Genomic DNA, 23,977 nt, shown 5'->3' with positions numbered 1-23,977 from the left:
TACAGGAAAATTTCTTGTTCTTTAATGTCTGTCTACAAAGAATCTTGCCTTCCATCAATATCAATCTAAGCCTCGGGTGACCATTCCTAGCCATTTATTTGCTTCTTCCTCCCATTGTCATCTTAGCCCTTTATTTCTATCAGATCTTGGTAAGCCCGATACCTCGAACAGTATTATGACCCTTGTCACCTCCTTCTATAAATCCCAAGTGGTTACTCTTTACCCATCCACATGTATGTCTAGACAGAAAAAAGGAAAGTAAAATTTTAATTGATTTCCCAATGATGATGGTTAATAGTTAGAAAGCTAACTGGGACAAGCAATTCTGCCTCTACTTTCTTCTACTTCCCAGGCCTCTAACTAAAAGCTAAAGAAGTAACAGAAGGGGGGGCAGGAAACAGTTGAAGATATATATCATTTTATCATTCAAAACTTCAAAGCATATGGTAATGGCAGATTCCTTCATGATTGGTCCAATGCAGCACCTACAAATTTCTTATGATGTTCATCTTTTTTTTTTTAATTTAAGTAGGCTTTACACCCAATGTGGAGCCTAGTGGAGGGCTTGAACTGATGACCTTGGGATCAAGACTTGAGCTGAGATCAAGGGTCAGATGTTTAACCACTGAGACACCAAGGCACCCCGACACTCAACTTTTGATTCTACACAATTAAACATGTAGAGAATATTCCCCCAAATTGACATAGAACATAGTTTGATTATTTATTTAGGTTTCCAGTAAATGAAAATATAAATTCCTCTGATTAAAAAGTTGCTGAAATAGGGAGGTTTATAGTACTCAGCTCTTTTGCTATACTCCTTAAATAAAAAAAAAAATTCCCAATATTATTGCTGCCACATCATTAAACATTACCTTTTTAGGATACTCAATCTTTCTCTTAGTTACTCATCATGGAAGATTTTATAAACATCAGCTTTTATAAAGGTGAAAGCTAGAAAGCTCCAGAGAACCCCAACTAGAGAAATGGGGGTAAGGCCATATGGACTGATTAATATAATTGTGGCCTCCAAACTCAGAGATAAATGCCAACGGTCTAGGAAGACAAACTAGCTATTAGAGAAAGCATGAGAATGAACTGTTTGCTCTTGACAAGGTGCATGTGATATTTACCACAAATTTTCCCTGAGGATTAAATATCAATGGGACTGAATGAAGGCTCTTTCCAATTTAATGGATAATTTTTCTAAAAGGTAATATCATGATCCATAGTAATATAAAACAAACACATGCAAAAGATTTTAACTCATTCATTAATGAAAAAACAAGATATTCAAGGAATTCAAACTACTGCACTTACATAGGTTAATCAGGAATGCTGAATGAATTCACAAATAAATTCAAAACTATATTTCTTGGGCGGCATAAGTGGATCAATTTTCTGTCACTCAACAGAATTCTTTTACATAAGGAAAGTAGTCACATTGCTATCAGTTATCTATAATTTACAGTTTAAAAACAGATCAATGACAATACATGTTCCTAATCTTCTCAGCATTTTGACCATTTTGAAGTCTTCCATAATCTTCCTGGCACAAGAAATACTGATCTTCAGCCTACTTTTCACATGATGTTATTGCTATCCTTACACCATCATCGTCCTGATAAAATGGAAACCCTTGATTATCGATGCTTCTCCCTCTTCCCTAGCTTCTGAGGCCACTCAATTTCAGGTGTATGTATGTAAGAAATTAAGCAGGCTTTGAGAAGTCACATGCTCTTGCACCATCAGGATTCCCAAAATGTATTTGTAACTTTTCAATGCTTACTAATGAATGAAAATAAACCAATTTCAAAACCTCAAATCTGGAATATTTGTGGTCTTGCCCATTCCCCACAACCCATCTGCTTTTCTCACTGTATATTCCACTTCTAGGTCTCTTCTTGTCCACTATTATAGCTCCACCAACTTTATTTGGAACGTTGAAAACACCAAGAATTTTCCTCTTTCTGAGATGTCAATAAATTCTTCTACCTTCCTAGCAGCTCAGGTCAAAATCACTTCTTCAGTGGAGAGACTTTTTCCCTCTCATAAAATTCAGTATAAATTTAAAGGCTTGAAATCATGAAAAGTATTCTCTCCAACTACAAGGGAATGAAATTAGATATCAATAACAAAAGGAAACATGGGAAATCAACAAATAAGTGAAATTAAACAACACACCCCTAGATAACCAAGAGGTCAAAGAAGAAATCACAAGGGAAGTTAGAAAATGTTGAGGTGAATGGAAACCAAAATACCAACATATAAAATCTTATGGGATGCAGCTAAATAGTGCTTAGGAGGAAATTAATAGCTTTAATGCCTATATTTAAAAATCTCAGCTTAATAACTTAAACTTCCACCTTAAAAAAACAAGAATAAGGAGAGCAAACTAAATTAAAACCAAGCAGAAGAAAGGAAATAATAAAGATCAAAGTGGAAATAAATAATAAAAAAATAGTTAAGATGAATAAAAACATTATCATGAAATACCCTTTGAATGGCAACAAAATTTACCAAACTTTAATTAGACAAAGAGAAAATGAAGATTCAAATTGCTAAAATCAGGAACGAAATAGGGGACAGCAATACTGGCATTATAGAGTTCAAAGAAGTATAATGAAATACCAGGGACAATTATATACCAAAAGTTCAATAACTTGGGTGGACAAATTCCCAGAAATATACAAATAATAAAATGTGACTCAAGAAGATATATAAAATCTGAATAGAGCTTATAAGTAAAGGAAGAGGAAGAAGAAGAAGAAGAAGAAGAAGAAGAAGAAGAAGAAGAAGAAGAAGAAGAAGAAGACGACGACGACGACGGAGGAGGAGGAGGAGGGGAGGAGGAGGAGCAGCAGCAGCAGGAGGAAGGAGAAGGAGAATCAAAAGAACTTTACACATGAAAAATTTAGGCCCAGGTGACTTTACTTCTTCTATGTGTTTAAAGAAGAATTAGTACCAAACCTTCAAAATACTTGCAAAAAGTAAAAAACAAAGACATTGAGATGTTTCCCAACTCACTCTATGAGGCCAGTATTAGCCTAATATCAAAATAAGACAAAGGCATCACAAGAAAGGAAAGCAACAAACCAATTGCTTGTGAATAGATGCAAAAAAATGCTCAACAAAATACTAGCAAACGTATTATAGCAATATATAAAAAGGAATGTGATTTTAATTTGGAACACAAATCATTCAATGTAATACACCATATTAGCAGAATAAAGAAAAAAAGAAACATACTATCATCTCAACAGATGCAAGCAAAACATTTGACAAAATCCAACACTTTCATGATAAAACTCACTTAACAAACTAAGAAGAGAAAATAACTTCCTTATCCTTATAAAGGGCCTCTATAAAAAAAATCAACAGCTAACACCATACTTAAAACTGAAGAATGGAATGTTTTCCCCTTAAGATCAAGATAAGGATATTTACTCTTAATCTTCCATTCAGCTTTGCACTAGAGGTTCTAGCCAGAGAAATTAGGCAAGAAAAAAGAAATAAAAGTCACCTAAATTAGAAATAAGTAAAATTATATGTATAGATTATGAGATCTTATCTATAAAAAAGTCAATAAATTAACTAAGAAACCTATTAGAACTAATAAATGAATTCAGCAACATTGCAGGATACAAAATCAATATAGAAGACCAACTGTATTTCTATGCACTAGCAACAAACAATAAAAAAATTAAATTAAGAAAATGATTCTATTTGAAATGATATCAGAACCAACTGTACTCCCACTTTCCCACTAGGTTCTTCTAAGCAAAAGCTCCAGCTGAGAGAGGGGAGTTTGGCCTATTACTTAGCATTTGGAAATTTGATTACTAATTTCCACTGATGAGCCTAATTCCTGAACTCAAATGTTTGCAATGTAAAATGACCATAGGACAGTCTGTTACCTAAGGAGATAATAGAAATGTTATAAGACATATCTATTCTTAAGCAAGTAGTATTTGGAAGAACATGAATAAAAGTTGTGCTCTGACTGTATTAGATTTTGGACTGGTCAAACCTAATGGTGACAACTAGCAGGTTCATGAGGCACACTGTCTGATTTGTTCATTATTTGTTGTTCAACATCTAACCCAGTGCCTGGTCCATAGGAAATACTCAAACAATATCTATTAAAACTGAACAAATTAAGGAAAGAATAAACCATTAGAACAGAACCCTAGGGGACCAAGATGGTAGAATAGCATGGGAGTTTTTTTTCTATCTCTCCTCCCTGAAATGCAGCTAGATCAACACCAAACCATTTAGCACACCTAGAAAACTGATTTGAGGATTAATACAACAATCTGCACAACTTGAACCACAGTACTTGGCAGGTATGCAAGTGGGAAGAGAGAAGCCATGGAGGGCAGGGAGCTGTTTTTGCTTGTGGAGAGAGGACAGAGAAGTGGGGAGAGTATGGGAAATGCACCCCCTCACTCCTCCCCAAAGCACTTGGAGAGAAAAGAGGAAAAGTGGAAACAACCACAAGGGACTGAACAAAAAAGGGAGAAAGGAGAGGGTTTAAATTCCATTAAGACTTTATAAATGGGGGAGTAAAGAGTCTAAAACTACAGCTCAATACATTGTGGTGCTCTGGCAGGAAGGGCAAATCCCCAGGAGCACAGTGTGAGATCTAAGGGGTCCTTGGGCCACATGGGAAGAGGCAGTTCCCCTGCTGGGAGGACATTTGGTAGAGGCTTTGTGGCCTCCCCACAGGCAAGGGTCCCAGTAGGCCCTGGATATCAGTCATATTCACTGGTGTTAGAACAAGGACGTTGGAGGGAAGTGTGGAGCCAGATGTGTATTACCATTTACCATAATCCCTGAAATGCTGCTACTACACAATTGCAGGAACTTTTTCTGGGGCAGTGTGGCATCCAGCCACAATCTCTGGGTATTGGCAGCAGCATGGTCACACAAATGTTGCTGGGGGTGGTCCAGCACTTGGTCATTGCCTGGCAAGACCCTCCCCTAGAAGGTCTGAGCAGGTCAAGGCTTCAGTCCCTCAGAAGTGAGGGCTTGGGAAACACAGCCCCACCTGAGCTAAAACTCAGGTGAGAGGTGCCAGCTGACAGCCTGATGGCTTGGTCAGGGACAGTGTAGAAGCAGGGAATGGATGGAAGCCAGAGACAAAAGGAGGGGTGGTTGATTGCCAGTCAGGGAGAGCACAAAGTTCTAAAACTAGAGACTGGGGAGCTGGGTAATGCCATTTTCAACCCTCCCATGCATGTGCATACACATCTACATGCACCACAACAATCCACCCCAGTAAGCTAAGCAGCTCCATCTAGTGGAGAATTGAGCCATTACACTAAAGCCCCACCCAACTGGGCCAACCTCGCTGAAGAACACAAGTCTCTCCACCTGCTTAGTGTATGGATTATAAAGTGCTTCATAGTTTGACTTCTAGGGGAAACCGGATGTAATTTCAATTGTAGCTCATTCTGCTCACTGGTCCATCTATTCATTTTTTTTTTTCGTTTTTCTTTTCTTTATTGAATACAAAAAAGAAAAACATTACTTTTATTTTCCATTTTTATATAAAAAATATTTTTCTTTAATTTTTTTCTACTATATTTTTCATTTTGTAATTTCTTTGAATTCTATTTTACTTTCATCATTTCATTTTGTCTGTTTTATTGTATTCATTTTTTTTCAAATTTTTCAGCATTTTCCTATTTTTTTCTTATCTTTTCTTTCTCTTTTGTCTCTATCCCATCAAGCTTCTTTCAACAACCAAAACAAAACACACCTAGGAGCTAGCATCTTTTTTGATTTATTTGTATGGTTTTTAATTTTTTAATTTTTATTTTTTCTACTTTATTAATTCCTTTTCTTTCTTCAAAATGATAAAATGAAGGAATTCACCCCAAAAGAAAGAGAAGAAACGACAGCCAGGGACTTAATCAACACAGATGCAAGCAAGATGTCTGAACCAGAATTTATAATCAAGATAATAAGAATATTAGCTGGTGTTGAAAATAGATTAGAATCCCTCTCTGTGGAGATAAAAGAAGTAAAATCTAGTCAGGATGAAATAAAAAATGCTATAACTGATCTGCAATCTCAAATGGATGCCAGGGAAGCAAAGATGGATTGTGCAGAGCAGTGAATCAGTGATATAAAGGACAAACTTATGGAGAATATTAAGCAGAAAAAAAGAGGGAGACTAAGGCAAAAGAGCACAATTTAAGAATTAAAAAACTTAGTGACTCATTAAAAAGGAATAACATGAGAATCATAGGGGTCCCAGAAGGTGAAGAAAGAGAAAAAGGGGTAGAAGGGTTATGTGAACAAATCATTACGGGAAACTTTCTTAACCTGGGGAAAGATACAGACACTAAAATCCAGGAAGCACAGAGAACTCCCATTAGATTAACAAACAAACAAACAAACAAACAAATCATCTACAAGGCTTATCATAGTCAAATTCACAAAATACTCAGGCAAGGAAAGAATCATGAAAGCAGCAAGGGAAAAAAGTCCTTAACCTTCAAGTGAAGACAGATTAGGTTTGCAGCAGACCTATCCACAGAAACTTGGCAGGCCAGGAAGGAGTGGCAGGATATATTCAATGTGCTGAACTGGAAAATATGCAGCCAAGTTTGTTTGTTTGTTTGGTTGGTTGGTTGGTTGGTTGGGGTTTTTGCAGCCAAGGATTCTTTATCTAGAAAGGCTGTTATTCAAAATAGAAGGAGAGATTAAAAAGTTTCCCAGACAAACAAAATTAAGGAGTTCATGACCACTAAACCAGTCCTGCAAGAAATTTTAAGGGGGATTCACTTAGGGGAGAAAAGCTGAAAAAAACAAACAAACAAACAAACAAACAAACAAACAAACAGACGAAAAGCTATAAAGACTAGAAAGGACCAGAGAACACCACCAGAAACTCCAACTCCACAAGCATCATAATGGCAATAAATTCACATCTTTCAGTACTCACTCTAAATGTCAATGGACTAAATGCTCCAGTCAGAAGAAATAGGGTAACAGAATGGATAGGAAAACAAGATCCAACTATATGCTGTCTACAAGAGACACATTTTAGACCTAAAGACACCTTCAGATTGAAAGTAAGGAGATAGAGAACCATCTATCATGCTAATGGTTTCCAAAAGAAAGTCAGAATAGTCATACTTATATCAGACAATCTAGATTTTAAAATAAGACTGTAAGATTTTAAAATAAGACAAGAGATGAAGAAGGGCATTATATCATAGTTAAGGGGTCTATCCACCAAGATCTAACAATTGTAAACATTTATGCTCCATACATGGAGCAACCCAAATATATAAATCAATGAATCACAAACATAAATAAACTCATTGATAATAATAGTAGGGGACTTCAACACTCCACTTACAGCAATGGACAGATCATCTAAACAGAAAATCAACAAGGAAACAATGACTTTTAATGACACACTGGACCAGATGGACTTAACAGATATATACAGAACATTTCACCCTAAGCAGCAGAATACACATTCTTCTCAAGTGCACATGGAATGTTCTCCAGAATAGATCACATACTGGGACATAAGTCAGCCCTCAACAAGTACAAAAAGATCTAGATCATACTGTTTATATTGTCAGACAACAACACTACAAAACTAGAAATCAACCATAAGAAAAAATTTGGAAAGGTAACAAATACTTGGAGACTAAAGAACATCCTACTAAAGAATGAATGGGCTAACCAAGAAGGTAAAGATGAAATTAAAAAGTACATGGAAGCCAATGAAAATGATAACACCACAGCCCAACCTCTGGGAAGTATGTAACAATCCAGGCCTTCCTAAAGAAGAAAGAAAGGTCTCAGATACACAACCTAACCTTAAAGAGCTGGAAAAAGAACAGCAAATAAAACCCAAAACCAGCATAAGACAGGAAATAATGAAGATTAGAGCAGGAATCAATTCTATTGAAACAAACAAACAAAAAAACAGTAGAACAAATCAATGACACCAGGAGCTGATTCTTTGAAAGAATTAACAAAATTTATAAATCACTAGCCAGTTTGATCAAAAAGAAAAAGGAAAGGACCCAAATAAATAAAATCAAGGATTAAATAGGAGATCACAACCAATACAGCAGAAATACAAATAATAATAAGAGAATATTATGAGAAATTATATGCCAACAAATGGGCAATCTGGAAGAAATGGACAAATTCCTAGAAACATATAAACTACCGAAACTGAAACAAGAAGAAACAGAAAAGTTGAACAGACCCATAACCAGTAAAGAAATCAAATTAGTAATCAATAATCTCCCAACAAATAAGAGTCCAGGGCTGGAAAGCCTTCCAGGGGAATTCTATCAAACATTTAAAGAGCCAATGCCTATTTTTTTGAAGCTGTTCCAAAAAATAGAAATGGAAGGAAAACTTCCAAACTCATTCTGTGAAGCCAGCATTACCTTCATTCCAAAACCAGACAAAGACCCCACTAAAAAGGAGAACTATAGACCAATTTCCCTGATGAACATGGATGCAAATATACTCAAAAAGATACCAGCCAACCAGATCCAATAATACATTAAAAGAATTATTCTTTTAATTCTGGTTCGATATCTGCAAAACAATCAATGTGATACATCACATCAATAAAAGAAAGGACGAGAACCATATGATCCTCTCAATACATGTAAAGAAAGCATTTGACAAAATACAGCATCCTTTCTTGCTAAAAACCCTCAAGAAAGTAGGGACAGAAGGATCATACCTCCAGATCATAAAAGCCATATATGAAAGACCCAATGCTAATATCATCCTCAATGGGGAAAAAAATGGAGAGCTTTCCTCTTAAGGTCAGGAACACAACAGGGATGTCCATTCTCACCACTGTTATTCAACACAGTATTGGAAGTCTTAGCCTCAGCAGTCAGACAACACAAAGGAATAAAAGGCATCTAAATCAGCTAAGAGGAAGTCAAACTTTCACTCTTTTCAGATGACATGATATTCTATATGGAAAACCCAAAAGATCCCACCAAAAAACTGCTGGAACTGATCCATGAATTCACCAAAGTCGCAGAACATAAAATCAATGCACAGAAATCAGTTGCATTGCTATACACCAATAATGAAGCAACAGAAAGAGAAATCAAGAAATTGATCCCATTTACAACTGCACAAAAAACTGTAAAATACTTATGATAAACTTAACCAAAGAGGTGAAAAGTCTATACACTGAAAACTATAGAGAGCTTATGAAAGAAATTGAAGAAGACAAAAAAAAAGGGAAAAATTCCATGCTCCTGGATTGGAAGAACAAATATTGTTAAAATGTCAATACTACCGAAAGGAATCTACCTATTCAATGCAATCCCATCAAAATAACACCAGAATTCTTCACAGAGCTAGAACAAACAATTCTAAAATTTGTATGTAACCAGAAAAGACCCTGAATAGCCAAAGCAATCTTGAAATGAAAACCAAACCTGGAGGCATCACAATCCCGGACTTCAAGCTGTGTTACAAAGCTGTAATCATCAAGACAGTGTGGTACTGGAACAAAAACAGACACTCAGATCAAAGGAACAGAATAGAGAACCCAGAAATGGACCCACAAATGTATGGCCAACTAACCTTTGACAAAGCAGGAAAGAATATCCAATGGAATAAAGACAGTCTCTTCAGCAAGTGGTGCTGGGAAAACTGGACAGCGACATGTAGAAAAATGAACCTGGACAACTTTCTTACACCATACACAAAAATAAACTCAAAATGGATGAAAGACCTCAATGTAAGACAGGAAGCCATAAAAATCCTCGAGGAGAAAGCAGGCAAAAACCTCTTTGACCTTGGCTGCAGCAACTTCTTACTCAACACATCTCGGAGGCAAGGGAAAGAAAAGCAAAAATAAACTATTGGGGCCTCATCAAAATAAAAACCTTCTGCACAGTGAAGGAAACAATCAGCAAAACTAAAAGGAAACCGACAGAATGGGAGAAGATATTTGCAAATGACACATCTGATAAAGGGTTAGTATCCAAAATCTATAAAGAACTTATCAAACTCAACACTCAAGAAAACAAATAATCCAGTGAAGAAATGGGCAAAAAGACATAGACACTTCTCCAAAGAGGTCATCCAGACGGCCAACCAACACATGAAAAAATGCTCAACATCACTCATCATCAGGGAAATACAAATCAAAACCACAAGATACCACCTCACACATGTCAGAATGGTTAACATTAACAACTCAGGCAACAACAGATGGTGGCAAGGATGTGAAGAAAGAGGATCTCTTCTGCACTGCTGGAGGGAATGCAAACTGGTGCAGCCACTCTGGAAGACAGTATGGAGGTTCCTCGAAAAACTAAAAATAGAACTACCTTACAACCCAGCAATTGCACTACTAAGTATTTATCCAAGGGATACAGGTATGTCGTTTCAAAGGGGCACATGCACCCCAGTATTTATAGAAGCAGTATTGACAATATCCAAAGTATGGAAAGAGCCCAAATATCCATTGACAGATGAATGGATAAAGAAGGTATGGTATGTATACATATACAATGGAGTATTACTTGGCAATCAAAAAGAATGAAATCTTGCCATTTGCAACTACATAAATGGAACTAGAGGGTATTATGCTAAGTGAAATTAGAGAAAGACAAATATATGACTTTATTCATATGAAGAATTTAAGATACTAAACAGATGAACATAAGGGAAGGGAATCAAAAATAATATAAAAACCCGGAGGGGGACAAAATATGAGACTTAAATATAGAGAACAAACAGAGGGTTTATGGGGGAGTTGTGGGAGGGAAGATGGGCTAAATGGGTAAGGAGCAATAAGGAAGACACTTGTTGGGCTGAGCACTAGGTGTTATACATAGGGGATCAATCACTAGAATCTACTCCTAAAATCATTGTTATGCTATATGCTGACTAATTAAAAAAAGAAACAAATAAAATAATTAAAAAATAATGTTTTAAAAATAATAAAAAAATAAAATAAAATTCAAAGCCCCCACACACAAAAAAAGAAAGAACTCTAGACCCTATTTACATGGCTCATGGCAATCTGTTTTAGGTTGCATATCCTCCTCAATGCCTCAGTGTTTTTTAACTAACAAAACACTACTGAACCAAATCCTGCCAGGATAACTTCCATCCTCAGAAATATTCTAATTTCCTGTTTACAGCAAATATTACTTAGGCGAATTTTTCCCCAGATAACACTGTCAAACAATGACAGGGTAAATCCTGAACCAAGAACTGTTTCAATACTGAATTAAAAAAAAAAAACAACTTATGGTTTAGACAATCCAAGAGACAGAAAGGCCTTTACAGTTCAGTCTTGTCCATCCCTCGTCATTTATGGATAAGACATTTGTCTTAGCTTGGGCTAGTATAACAAATTAAACTGAGTAGCTAAAACACAGTTCTGGGAGCTGGGAAGTTCATGATGAAAGTATTGGTCAATTTGGTTCCCGGTGAGAAGCCTCTTCCTGGTTTGCAGACAGACTTCTAGCTGTATTCTCATATAGTGGAAAGACCTTATTCCTCTCCTCTGCCTTCTTGTAGGGGTACTACCCCCATTCATGAGGGTTCCACTGTCATGACCTAGTTTTTTCCCCAATGCTCCACCTCTGAGTGCCATCATATTGGAGATTCAGGCTTCAGCATATGAATTCTTCAGGCATACAAACATTCAGCCCATAGCAGTATTTAAGATCTCAAAAAAAGGAGAGGGGGAAAAAAGAATGCTCATCACCTACTGTGTGACACGAGACTCTCAGAAAGCTGGGGTGATTGGTTTCTAGTCACAAGACCGGTTTGTGTGGCTTTTTAGGTGAAACTCAGATTTATGGCTTATTTTATAATCAACAGTTAATACAAAAATAATAACACATTTATTGAGCACTATAACTGCAAAAGTCATTAAAGTGAACTGGTCTGCATATGACCATGATCTTTAGGTTATATATTTTTCCCAGAGTGAACCATAGGCACAAAAATAGTTACCTGGTATTTAAAACCAAAATCCTATTTTTCCAATAACAGCCTTATGGAAATATAATTCACATACCATAAAAATTCTCCCTTTTAAGATGCAATTCAGTTGTTTTAGATATTCACAAAGTTGTACAATTATCACACCGAGTACTTTCATCACCCGCTAAAGAAGCCCCATATCCGTTAGCAATTATTCCTCTACCTTCAGCTCCTGGAAAGCTCTTTGTCCACTTTCTGTCTCTATAGATTTGCCTCTATAGATTCATATAAGTGCAATCCCATGACATAGATCCTTTTGTGTATGGCTTCTTTATCGTAGCATATTATTTTCCGGGTTCGTCCATGTTGTAGCATGTTTCAGTATCTCATTCCTTTCTACAGACAAACATTATTCTATTATATGGCTACATGACAATTTGCTTCCACATTCTGCAGTAAGGGGTATCTTGGCTGTTTCCACCCTTGGGCTATCATGAATTTGCGTGTAAAATTTTGAGTGAATGTCATATTTTTTCATTCCTTTGTATATATACCTAGGAGTGGAATTTCCAGGTGTGGCAGGCTGAATAATGCCCCCCAAACGTATCCCTTCATTTCCACAAAAATCCAAGTTTTAGGATTATCCCATTCATTTCCACAAAAACAACAGTTGGCATTTGGATAGAGATTGTGTTACATCTGTAGAACACCTCGGGAAATACTGCCATTCTAATCGTATTAAGTTTTCCAATCCCTTAGCACAGGATATCTTCCTATTTTCTTAGATCTTTTAAATTTCTTCAATGACATTTTATGGTTTTCAGTATTAAAGCCTTTGGTTTCTTTTGTTAAATATCTTCCTAAATATTTTATTCTTTGTAATGTGATGGTAAATAGAATTTTCTTTATTGTTTTTGGATTGTTCCACAAACCAGCTTCAATTAACTTTATCTTTAAAAACCATTGTTGAAAAACTCTTTCTCTCTTTGTATTTCTTTAGCCCTCCTTCCACCATACTATTTTTCTATGCCTTGCTCTAAAATCTAGAACTACTTTTATATTTCAATGCAAAAACTCTCTTCTACAATGTATGGCTCTAAAGTATTTTTAAGACTTTTTTAGAACGAAAAGGCACATGGGTGATAATATAGTCCAGTCTGTTCACAACACAGCTAAGGACGATGAGGTCCAAGGGGTAATTATTCAGAATGTGTGAAATGAATGTATAGAAAAAAATTATTCTTCTGACTCCCAATTTAGGACTATTTCCCTTATAAGATCATGACTTTCCTTTTAAATTCTGTCTTTGATTTTTAAATTATTATACAATGAGCACTGTGCCAACTTTGTTTTGTTAAGCACCTAAGAAAACACATAGGTACCTTACATGAGCTTATTTCATTATGACAATTATACCCATAGGACCCATGGTCCTGTGGGTGGATAGACTGTTTTATGAAACTTGTATATTTTAAGACTTTCTCACATTAATTTCTGCCTACAAGTCTTGTGAAACATTTTATTTTATTTTTTTGTACATAATAATTATGTAGTGCAGTATGCCTGGGAAAGGAGACAACACCAGCTTGATCCACAAAGTTTTTAGGATGATAACATTCAGACTTATGGGTGTTTTTAGTTCCTTTTGATTGCATAGTTCAAAAAGTTTCATACATCTTGTTTTGGTGATAAGAACCACAAATTATCTTTGATTTAATGACTGCCTGCAGTGGCAATGACAGTACCTTATGTAGACTCTGTTTACCTCAGCTATTCAAATGCAGAATTATATCTGTGGACTAAATCGGATAAGATGCCCTGCCAGCTGGACTTGTTGGTACCAAATGTAATTTTACCACGGGGAGAGAGGATGGATTCAGACTTCTGGGAGAAAAGTGAGAAAAGTGGAGAGGGGACAATTTTTATTTATTTATTTTTTAAGCGTGCAGTTAAATCTTTTGTGAAGGTGAACTGTCAAAACATGGTAAGTATGAAGAGTTTCCTAATTCAGTGTGTAAGATGCAAAAGTGTAAAAGAGTAACATGCAAGATTGTTTTAGGGTTTATATAACATTGCAGGGTGTTTCAGCTATAGAAAAGCATAAGTAAATGACCTCTACGAACTCACATATATTGTTATTAAGTAACCCAGAAAAAAATGCGTAAAAGCTCTCTGCCTATAGAAACAAATCCTTCTAGCACAGCAGTAACATTTCCACCCACTGCTGAATCACCAGAAGACTTTAACATCCATTTTCTGGGTTTACTTAAAAAGCCAAGCAGGTGCCAACAATTTTGCCATTGGGGAAACATACACAGGCAAACTGAGTCATTAGTTAACAGTCCTTAAGAGTTACTTGTATGCACTGACAGTTTTCTAAACCAGTGAGTAATCTCAACACACACGGAGAGAGAGATATTAGAGTATACAGATCGAAACTCCCATCTTGTGCCTCTCTCGAGCTTACCCAGACAGCTGAGCGATTTCAGAGACTTCTTTCCACTCTTTTCAGCAGAGAGCAAACTTGCTAGGTGATTGCAGAGCTGATAATGGCCTGAGTTGCTCATTTGGGGAATGCAGTAGGAAATGTGTACATTTCTTCTCATTGACTCATTTATGTATGTATGTACAAGTTAAGATGGAAAAGATGGGGATAAGAGGCATGACATAGATTGAACCACTGAACCACTGAACCACTGCCTCTTTATCCCTGGCCTGGCCATGTAAACAAAACAAAACAAAACAAAACAAAAAACCAAAAAACACTGTAAGATTTTCCTTAAAGGGAGCATTTTTGAACTTCAAATCGAATTTCCAAAACTAGAGAGTATGCTGTAGAGGAATCTAAAGGAGATAGATGTGTGTGTGTGTGTGTGTGTGTGTGTGTGTGTGTGTGTGTGTGTGTGTGTGTGTGTAAATGCCTCTAAAGGGAGAGGGGAAAAAATGGCTTGGGCAGCTTGGTCTACATTCAAACCTTAAACTGACCCCGCAGACTCTCTGAAGCCCCTCAAATGATAAGAACTGCTCTGGCAGTTAATATCCAAACAAGGACAGCAATAAACTAAGGCATACCATTTACTGAGGATCCATATATAGACAAATAATTATATGATTAGGCATCACTGTCTTTGAGACTTGATAATGATAGAAATAAGGTTATTGCTCTAATTACAACTACCATAGACAGATGACTCTATCCTTTCACAGGATTAATATGCCTGGATTATGGACAATTAGAGGCATTCCAAATGGAAAGTGCATTTGTTAATGGCAACTGGGGGTTGGATTTTGTGACTACCTTGGATCACTTCTTGTCATTTTAATGCACTTTAAAATATGTTGGCCTATTGTTCCTGTCTTCATGCACATTCTTAAAAAGAAAGATTTTATTTTATGAGCAGACATTCTGTGAAAAGGGGTCTTCAACCAGGGGATGCCAAGAAAGTTATTATTTTCATTTATGCACAATTTCAGACAGATTGATGATGATCTTTCCATGCCCACAATGCCTTCTGCTAGGTAACAGCACATCAGCATCTTGGAGAAAAACTAAAACTAAAATAACAGTAATTTTTAGCTTATTCTCCTATTTCTCATTCAAAGTGTAAGCCTATTGATCTCAGTGATGGTTTCTAATGAAAATTCTTGAGAATCTTATGGTCATGAACATGAGTTGGCCATAAGCAGATCATATAAAAATAGCCAGGCACTCATGATTAGGGCATGTTGAAGGATAGAATGGATAATTAATCATCTCCCTCAATTTGCTCTTTTATGGACTAGTTTTCCATTTTTTTCCTTTGGGTATAATGGGGATATAACTTAGTTTATTTATTTTCGTAAGTGGATGGCTATTGCCTGATGCCAAAGTGATATTTCTCCACCTACAAATCCATGCATTGCCTTGTCATTGTTAAATAATTGAACTTGAGCTCTCCTCCAAGATTCCACATTCTTGTCCTTTCCAAGCTTCAGGGACATGTTGTACAGGTACAATAGCTCCTGACTGTGAGAAGAGTTCTGTGCCCTGAAGAGATGGCAATAAAGGCATTTTTTAATAGCATGTTACTCCAAAGTGCTAACCAACTGCCATTTTAGTAATATTTGCAGAATGCCAGCAAGGTAGATAGTATCACCATCACCACTTTATGGATGAGGAAACTAACAAAGCATGACTAGATGACTCAGCCAAGGTCAGGCATGCTGCTGGATTTGACTCCCAGGTTGCACCACTGTGTCCTGGGAGTCTTAACATACACAATATTACACTCTATTATTGGCTCACTGGATTTTCCATAACCTGTGCTAATGTCAACCTAATATTCTAAGGAGTATTTTCTTGCTTACAGGTGAGGAACTAATAAGGGTAGAGGGTAGGGAAGCAGAAAAAGTTGAGATAAGCTTTGTCTCTAAAATCCGAGCTTATATATTCCACATAAAGTGGCATTTCTAAGGCAATTTGTTTTTGCTAAGATATTTAATTGGCTTGTGGACAAAGTGGCATACTCTCTTTTCTCTTCAAGGGAAGTAATTACCTCTGGGTTCTCTTTCTCAAAACATAATGTTTCTTCCATAATCACACAAGCAAGTGCCTCATTTTTCTCCTTCTACCTTGGAGCCATTAATGTTCCCAAAAGAAATGATTTGGTTCAAAATAGCCAAAACAAGTGTTCCTAGTATTTTTTTATTAAAATTAATTTTAAATACAAAAATTTAAAAAGTTTCCACTAGTCTGGATCAGCTTTCAAAAAGAGTAATCAGGTTTTGCATGGTATGTCTAGGTCTTTTGGAATTCCATTCTGCTTTATGCTGTTTTGGTAGAACTTTGGGTAATGTTGGAGTAAAGGGCAAGATTACACAGTGAGTGTCAATGAACTCAGGTGTCTTGTGAGTATGATATCTAACACTATCTGCACTGATGGGCAATCTTAAAACGAGGAGACTAAAATCCTATCACAGACATGAATCATAATATCCTCCCATTATTTCAAAGATGTATATATGACGATGAGGTAAACACCATTTTCTAAAGGGATAATTGGCTGGTGGTCAGTGAAGAATGAATCTTCTGATACTTGTGTTTATTTTAGTGTTGTACCACCCTTTCATCAACTGAAAGCCAACCCTATGATTCAAATAAGAGAAAACTTGATACTGATTGAAGAGTTTCTCATCCATCCTTTACTAATACCACATTATCAAAGGTGTTTCATTTTTATTCTGTGAGCACATTTTCTTATGGCTTCTTTAATCACCTATCATTCTATGGCTATTATTTTAAGAGGTTTTAATTTAAGAAGAAAAGTGATGACTCCAAAAAAAATGAAATTTAAAAACAACAGTCTCAATAAGGCTTCTATTTAGGTAGAGGTTATTCAACTGTAAATGAGATTACTGCAAAAATCCCCATTTTATATCCAACTCAAAGGGCCATCTTTTATTTACAAATGTTAATGTTAAAAAACCACTTTATTTCCACAATTATCTCCATTTTTCATTTTTCCTATTTTCCCTCTAAAATGTTTTACCTATCATCTTTCACCTGGATACTAGCTGACTTTCACTAAACTATGTCTATGCTGTACTGAGCAGCAGGAGAAGGTGACTGAGCAAAAACACGATGTTCTCTTTCCCCCCGGAGACTGGCTTCTCAGATTCTATAGAAGTTCTCCCTGGGGCTTGTCTGAGCATCAGAATTCATGTTCCTTCCTGACCTTTGCTGCTTGACTTCTTTTGATATAGAGTTGAGTTATTTCCAAAGTGCAGGTGCTTCCACTGTTATCTGTTCTTCAATGAGAACTGACCTACAGATATCCGAAAGGACTCACTTCAACAAAAGTAAAAAAGAAGGAAAAACATTTTTTGCCAAGTTTAAGGCTAGCCATCAATGTTACAAACTGTACTGCAAAAAGAAAAACTTGAAAGTTCAACCAACGTTGAGAAGAAAGAGAAAGGAGGATGGGTTTCCTTGTCTTCAGAGTAAATATAAGCTTCTAAAATAGTGGAAGAAAAATATGTTATGCTCCAGTGTCTTTGGCTCATTGACCTTTGAATACTGATAGCAATCTTAATGTCACAGAACAATGGAACTTTAAAATTAAATGGAAAAATGTGCACAGCAATAATGTTAACCCATAATGCCCGCAGCATAAATACTACATAACCGGAGTAAAGGAAGGTTTGAATGAAAGAGAGTGGAAAGTTACAGGAATCTTAGAAATTATGAAAAGAAAGGACATTTATTCTGGATCATTGCATCAATACCCAAACCATTGTTTTTCTTTACAAAATGGTAAATCTATTCACAGATATTCAATTTTTCCCCAAGTATGAAGCTATGAAAATACGACTATGACAATCACTTTATACCACTTAATCCTCAAAATATGAGCATACCTGTCCACTGTCTCACTTGCTTGAGAGGGTAAGCAACTTATACAATAAATCTGTACTTAACTAAGAGATATGAAACCAGATTCCAAAATCCACGCTTATCAGGTCACTTTAGTGTCTCACTAGATGAGTATACACAAACAACCACTCAGAGAAATTGAGTCAAGCATTTTAAGACCATTTAATTAAAGGAGTAGTTGATTTAAAACCTGATCTATTGCTTAAGTCCTCCTGTGGACTTTCCCACTGCATCAGATCAGTTTTCTCACCGTCTTTAGGTAGCTTCACTTCTCAGACCAGTGTGAGATAAGCCAACAGATATTTCCAGCTGGCCCTCTTTGGTGCCCACCATAGAAAAAATTGCCATAAATAAGTGTAAAAACAGAAATAGCACATGTTACTGTGGCATATATTCCAATAGAGTGAAACCTCTTTGACATTAATTAGTATTTGTTGAATCCTTGCCACAGCAAGTAAGATGAGAGGACAAATGAACACAGACTGGGTCATGACTCATTAATGCTTAGCTTATTTTAAGCTGAAGCAGCTCAAAGAAGATAAATTTCTTATCATAAGCTTTGGTGATTTGGGAAGATTTGGACTCAATTTCAGTATCTTGCTTATTGTCTTTCATATAGATAACTTTATCATTTTGAATCTACCCAATACATTTTCTCTGTGTTAAAAGAAAAAATAAACTAAAGGCTAAGAAATTCTTACCTTTAATACCAAATGCAAAGCTAGTCATTGTATTAGTCAAGTCTTAGAACCTCCTTCCTTTTGTGATTTGAAGGCTTCTAGCTCTAAGAAAACCAACATATCAATGGTGAAAATAATCAAAGTATGCAAATGAAGGATGAGTGGAAAAAAGTTAATCCTAACTGATGTAAAGGCAAACAAAGAAGTTTGGCTTAGTAAAGTCAGTGATTAAGCAACATCAAATCTTTGTAATGATGTCAGTAATGGAGTATATTGAATGAGGCTTTTCAGTGACTGAAACAAAATCTGAAAACTATATAACATTTTGGACACACACATCTTCCAGGCAACAGTAAAATTAAGATTAATAGTATGAAGTCCTCTGGTTAAAAAAAAATAAGTTCTACCTATTTCAGCTAGAGATATGGTAGGCAACACTTTGTTTGATATGAGTATGATAATAATGCCCCCAAATTCCCATTTATATTCAATGTGGTAACAGTCATAAATAAAATGTGACTAGTGTTCATGAGCAGTGTAAATTATTAATATATTAATTGGGAGCTTACAGCTCTATTTGGTAGAAAAGGAAATTATTAGTTTAAAGAGTGCCCTCTACTCTCAGAAGAAGTATTGTTCTGTTAAAAATAATGAATGACACTAATCATTGGCTAAAGCATTCAAGACTTAAGCAACGTACAAATCCATGCTGAATTCAAATATGCTAACACACACACAACAATGGCACTAGTAGATGTACTACACTTCCATTTGAATAGATCATTTTAAATAATCAAAGAAAAATAGACAATACTTTGTATCTCACAAAAATCCTTGCAAACTGCCTTAAATATAGAAGCTTGATAGAGATATTGATTAATCCAGCATGCTAATGGGATACCCTAACTACAGTAACTGCATCTAAGGTTATATAATTCTTACTGGCGTTTCTGCCTTCAATCCCATGGACCTCCTTCCATTGTTTTAACTGCCTCCCAACAAGCTTCCTAAAAATGAAATATCTATCATGACACTCAATTTAAAAAATACGTAATGGCCCACAGACTCAAACTCAACTTCCTTACAAAGCCCTTTAAGATTTGGCTCCTAAGTATCTAGACAGTCTTCGATTCTGATGCTTATACATTAACTTTCCGTACTCACAGAATGCTGAATAAACAGCAATTCCTTGAGTATGTCCTACAGTGCTGTTTCATGCCTTAATCCCTATAGCAGTCACCATTGGTGCCCACTTATATCCCCTCAGCACTCCCCATTTCTGTGAACACTAATCTGTTGGCTTTCACCTGCAATTCTTTACCTGAAGGCTTTTCCTGGTGGCCAGAGTCCCAAGAGCCCACGCCCATGAAAAGTCTAAAATCCTAGAGATTATCATCACCTGACTGCATCTTTCAACCACAGAATAACTGGAATTTATGAATAACTCCAAGTCATATGCCACATTCTTTCCCAGAGTTCTAAGGACTGATTCCCAGTTTCTTACGGAGACAACTTGCCAGAAAAATACTCTACAGTTGTTCTCAACTTCTTTTTCTCACCTTCTACTACATTACCAGATCTTCCTCCCAAATAGGCTGCTGGTAGTCAAATATTTGTCTCAGAGTCTGCTACTAGAGAGAGTCCTACTCAAGACTGTCCCTTCACACATATTGTTTCCACTTCCATAGAATATTCTTCCCTTTCTCCATATTCACCTGAGAATCATTCGGAATTCTTTAAGGCAAACTATTCAAACTTTAATGTCATGCAAATCCCCAGGAGACCTTAATAAAATGCATATTTTGCTTCAGTATGTCTAGGGTAGGGCATGAGGTTCTGGAATTCTATCAGACTTCTAGATAATATCAATTCCCTGGTCTGCAAACCACACTTTGAGTATTTCAGATACAATTCTATCAAGCACCTTCCCTTTGGAAGTCTTCCCTAAAACTGCTTCATTCCTGTCCTAACAATTACTTCACCTTTTTTTCCTATGTCTTTATTGTATTGTGTGGTAAGTCTTTGTTTACAGATCGTTGTGTCCAATGAGTCTATTCCTTTAAGGTGAAGATCATCTTTTTCTTATCTGTGTAGCCACAGTAACTACCATATTGCTTGATATATGACCCATACCTAATAAGTACTTGTGAACTGACAGATTTAATGAACAAATTATAATTTTGTGATATCCTCCACTAAATTTTTTATATTTATATCTATTATACTCTGGAACATTCAACAAGTTCAATCAAGTGGATTTTTTTAATGATTTTTTAAATGTTCACTTTTAAGAGAGACAGAGCATGAGTGGGGAAGGGGCAGAGAGAGAGGGAGACACAGAATCTGAAGGAGGCTCTAGGCTCTGTGTTGACAGAGCTTGAACTCACAAACCACGAGATCATGAACTGAGCCAAAGTCGGACGCTTAACCAATCGAGCCACCCAGGTGCCCCCAATCAAGTGTTTTTTAAATATGAGTTGTGGGGGCGCCTGGGTGGCGCAGTCGGTTAAGCGTCCGACTTCAGTCAGGTCACGATCTCGCAGTCCGTGAGTTCGAGCCCCGCGTCAGGCTCTGGGCTGATGGCTCAGAGCCTGGAGCCTGCTTCCAATTCTGTGTCTCCCTCTCTCTCTGCCCTTCCCCCGTTCATGTTCTGTCTCTCTCTGTCCCAAAAATAAATAAACGTTGAAAAAAAAATTAAAAAAAAATAAATAAATATGAGTTGTATACATTCTTCAGCTTTCCAGTTTAGTTTTCATGGCAAATCATAGACTTCAGGACTTCCAAAAAATGGAACAAGTTATACAATTTCTTCACTATGGATATTTAATAAGATATATAAGCATCTACCTGAAATGGTTTAGTTAACTCTTATCTAAAGGGCAGGGGAGTACCAAATAATCATTGGAATCCCTTCTCTTTATTTGTATTTAAAATCTGTGGGTGAATGTGTACAAGTCAGTAATTCATTGAGAGGTGGGAAGCAGTGTTTTAAGTATGGTTGAAGATAAGAGGAAGGATACAATAAAGTAGAACTATAAGAACATCATAGGAGGAAGTACTTTAGGGATTATATTCCTTTACCTACTACAAATTGCTTACAAATGCCATTGTCCTCAGAATCTCAGAATTCAACTTCTTGTTCATTCCAGTTTCTTCCTCCTTTAGAAAAACTCTGTGTACAGTGGTGAAACTAAATCTATCAAGGGAATAGCCTATATGGTATCTTTAGATAGACAACTAATGGAAATAGTATCTGATCTTTCTACTTTAAGATGCAAGAACAGAAACTAGGGTGTTTTCAGCATATCAATTTCTGAACTAGATAATAGCCCTGATAATGGACTAAAGTAAAGTGAAATGTGAAGCCCACAGTAGTGTTTGCTGGAAGTCAGCTCCTATCTCATTCCAACCTAATTCCCTTACCATTAGAAATCAACCTTGAGCATGTGAGAAAAATGTTCTCATGACAAGAAAAATGGCAACTGAAAGACCTTGACATATTAAGATTAACTAGACCAGAACTTAAGTGATGTTTTGTACTTCATTTACATCTATTATACTGTATTGTAACTCTTACTGTCTAGGTCCATTTTCCACTTAGGTCAGTCAAGTCCCCGAAGGCAAGAATCATGTTAATTCAACTGCTTATTCCAGAACATTGCCTAACCTATTGTAAGTATTCACTTAATCATTGTTGAATTAATGAATCACTCAATAAGCAAATTATGGCCACGCCATAATTTTTAAAACAACACTAAGCAGTAGATTAAAGCTTTGAGATTCCAGAGAGCTAGGGAGGGTGAGTCAGTTTCTCAAAGATTTTACTAGTTCAGAGGATCATATTTAATTTTAAAACCACAATGAGATACAACTTCAAACCCACTAAATTGGCTCTGAACAAAAAGACAGGCAATAACAAGGGTTGATGAAAATGTGAAAAACAGGAACACTCATGCATGATTGGTGGGAATGTAAAATGGTACATTCATTCTGAAAAGGTTTGACAGTTTCCTAAAATGTTAAACACAAAATTTACCATAACCCAGCGATCCCACTCTTTTGTATATACTCAAGAGAAATGAGGACGTACATCCCTGCAAAGAATTATGCATGAATGTTCATAGCAACATTATTCCTAACAGCCAAAAATAGGAAACAACTCAAATATCTATCAACTGGTGACTGGATAAGCCAAGTATGGTATGTCCATATAATGAGAGATTTTGCAATGAAAAGCACACACTGCTAAGTTCTACAACATTTACAAAATTTACAAAACAAAAACTTTTGTGAAAGAACTGCTGTCATTCAGTAGTTCTCTTCTTATGTTGAGAATTTTCTTAGAATGCTTTACTCATCGAATACCTCCTCCCACATAATCTTGATGTTTACAGTCTATTATCCTTTTAAAAATGGAAAATGTCTTTTTATGATTAATATTCAAGTGAATTTACCATTACATGTTATCAAATTGGAATTCAACTCAGAAGTTTTTGTAACCCACCTTCACTCTGAGTTCACTATCTGTGACGGTCAATTTTATATTTCGACTTGATTGGCGTAAGGGATGCCCAGATATCTGGTAAAATACTATTTCTGGGTGTGTCTGGGAGGGTGTTTCCAGAAGAGATTAACAAATGAACCTGTGCACCAAGTAAAGAAGATTGCTTTCCCCAGTGCCAAGCGGGCATCATCAAAAGTGTTGACATCCTCACTAGAGAGACAAGATGAAGGAAGGGCAAATCTGCTCTGTGCTTAAGCTGAGAGGTCCATCTTCCTCTGCACTTGGACACTGGTGCTCCTCATTCTCAGGCCTTTGGCATTGGGCCAAGACTTACAACGTTGGTTCCTCTGGTTCTTGGGCCTTCAGATTTTGAGTGGGCTACCCCACCAACTTCCCTAGGCCGTAAGCCTGAAG

General features: G+C 36.3%; 1 long non-coding RNA gene across 3 annotated transcripts in view; it reads right to left on the bottom strand.

The window, feature by feature from the left end:
- LOC123383093 overlaps positions 1 to 23,977 on the bottom strand; it is a 237,081-nt gene that overhangs the window by 155,630 nt on the left and 57,474 nt on the right. The gene's annotated exons all lie outside the window — the stretch shown is intronic.

This window comes from Felis catus, chromosome F2, assembly GCF_018350175.1.
Source record: "Felis catus isolate Fca126 chromosome F2, F.catus_Fca126_mat1.0, whole genome shotgun sequence".
Classification (NCBI taxonomy): Eukaryota; Metazoa; Chordata; class Mammalia; order Carnivora; family Felidae; genus Felis; species Felis catus.
The sequence above is the reverse complement of the archived record's forward strand: the minus strand, read 5'-3'. Positions and strand labels throughout refer to the sequence as shown.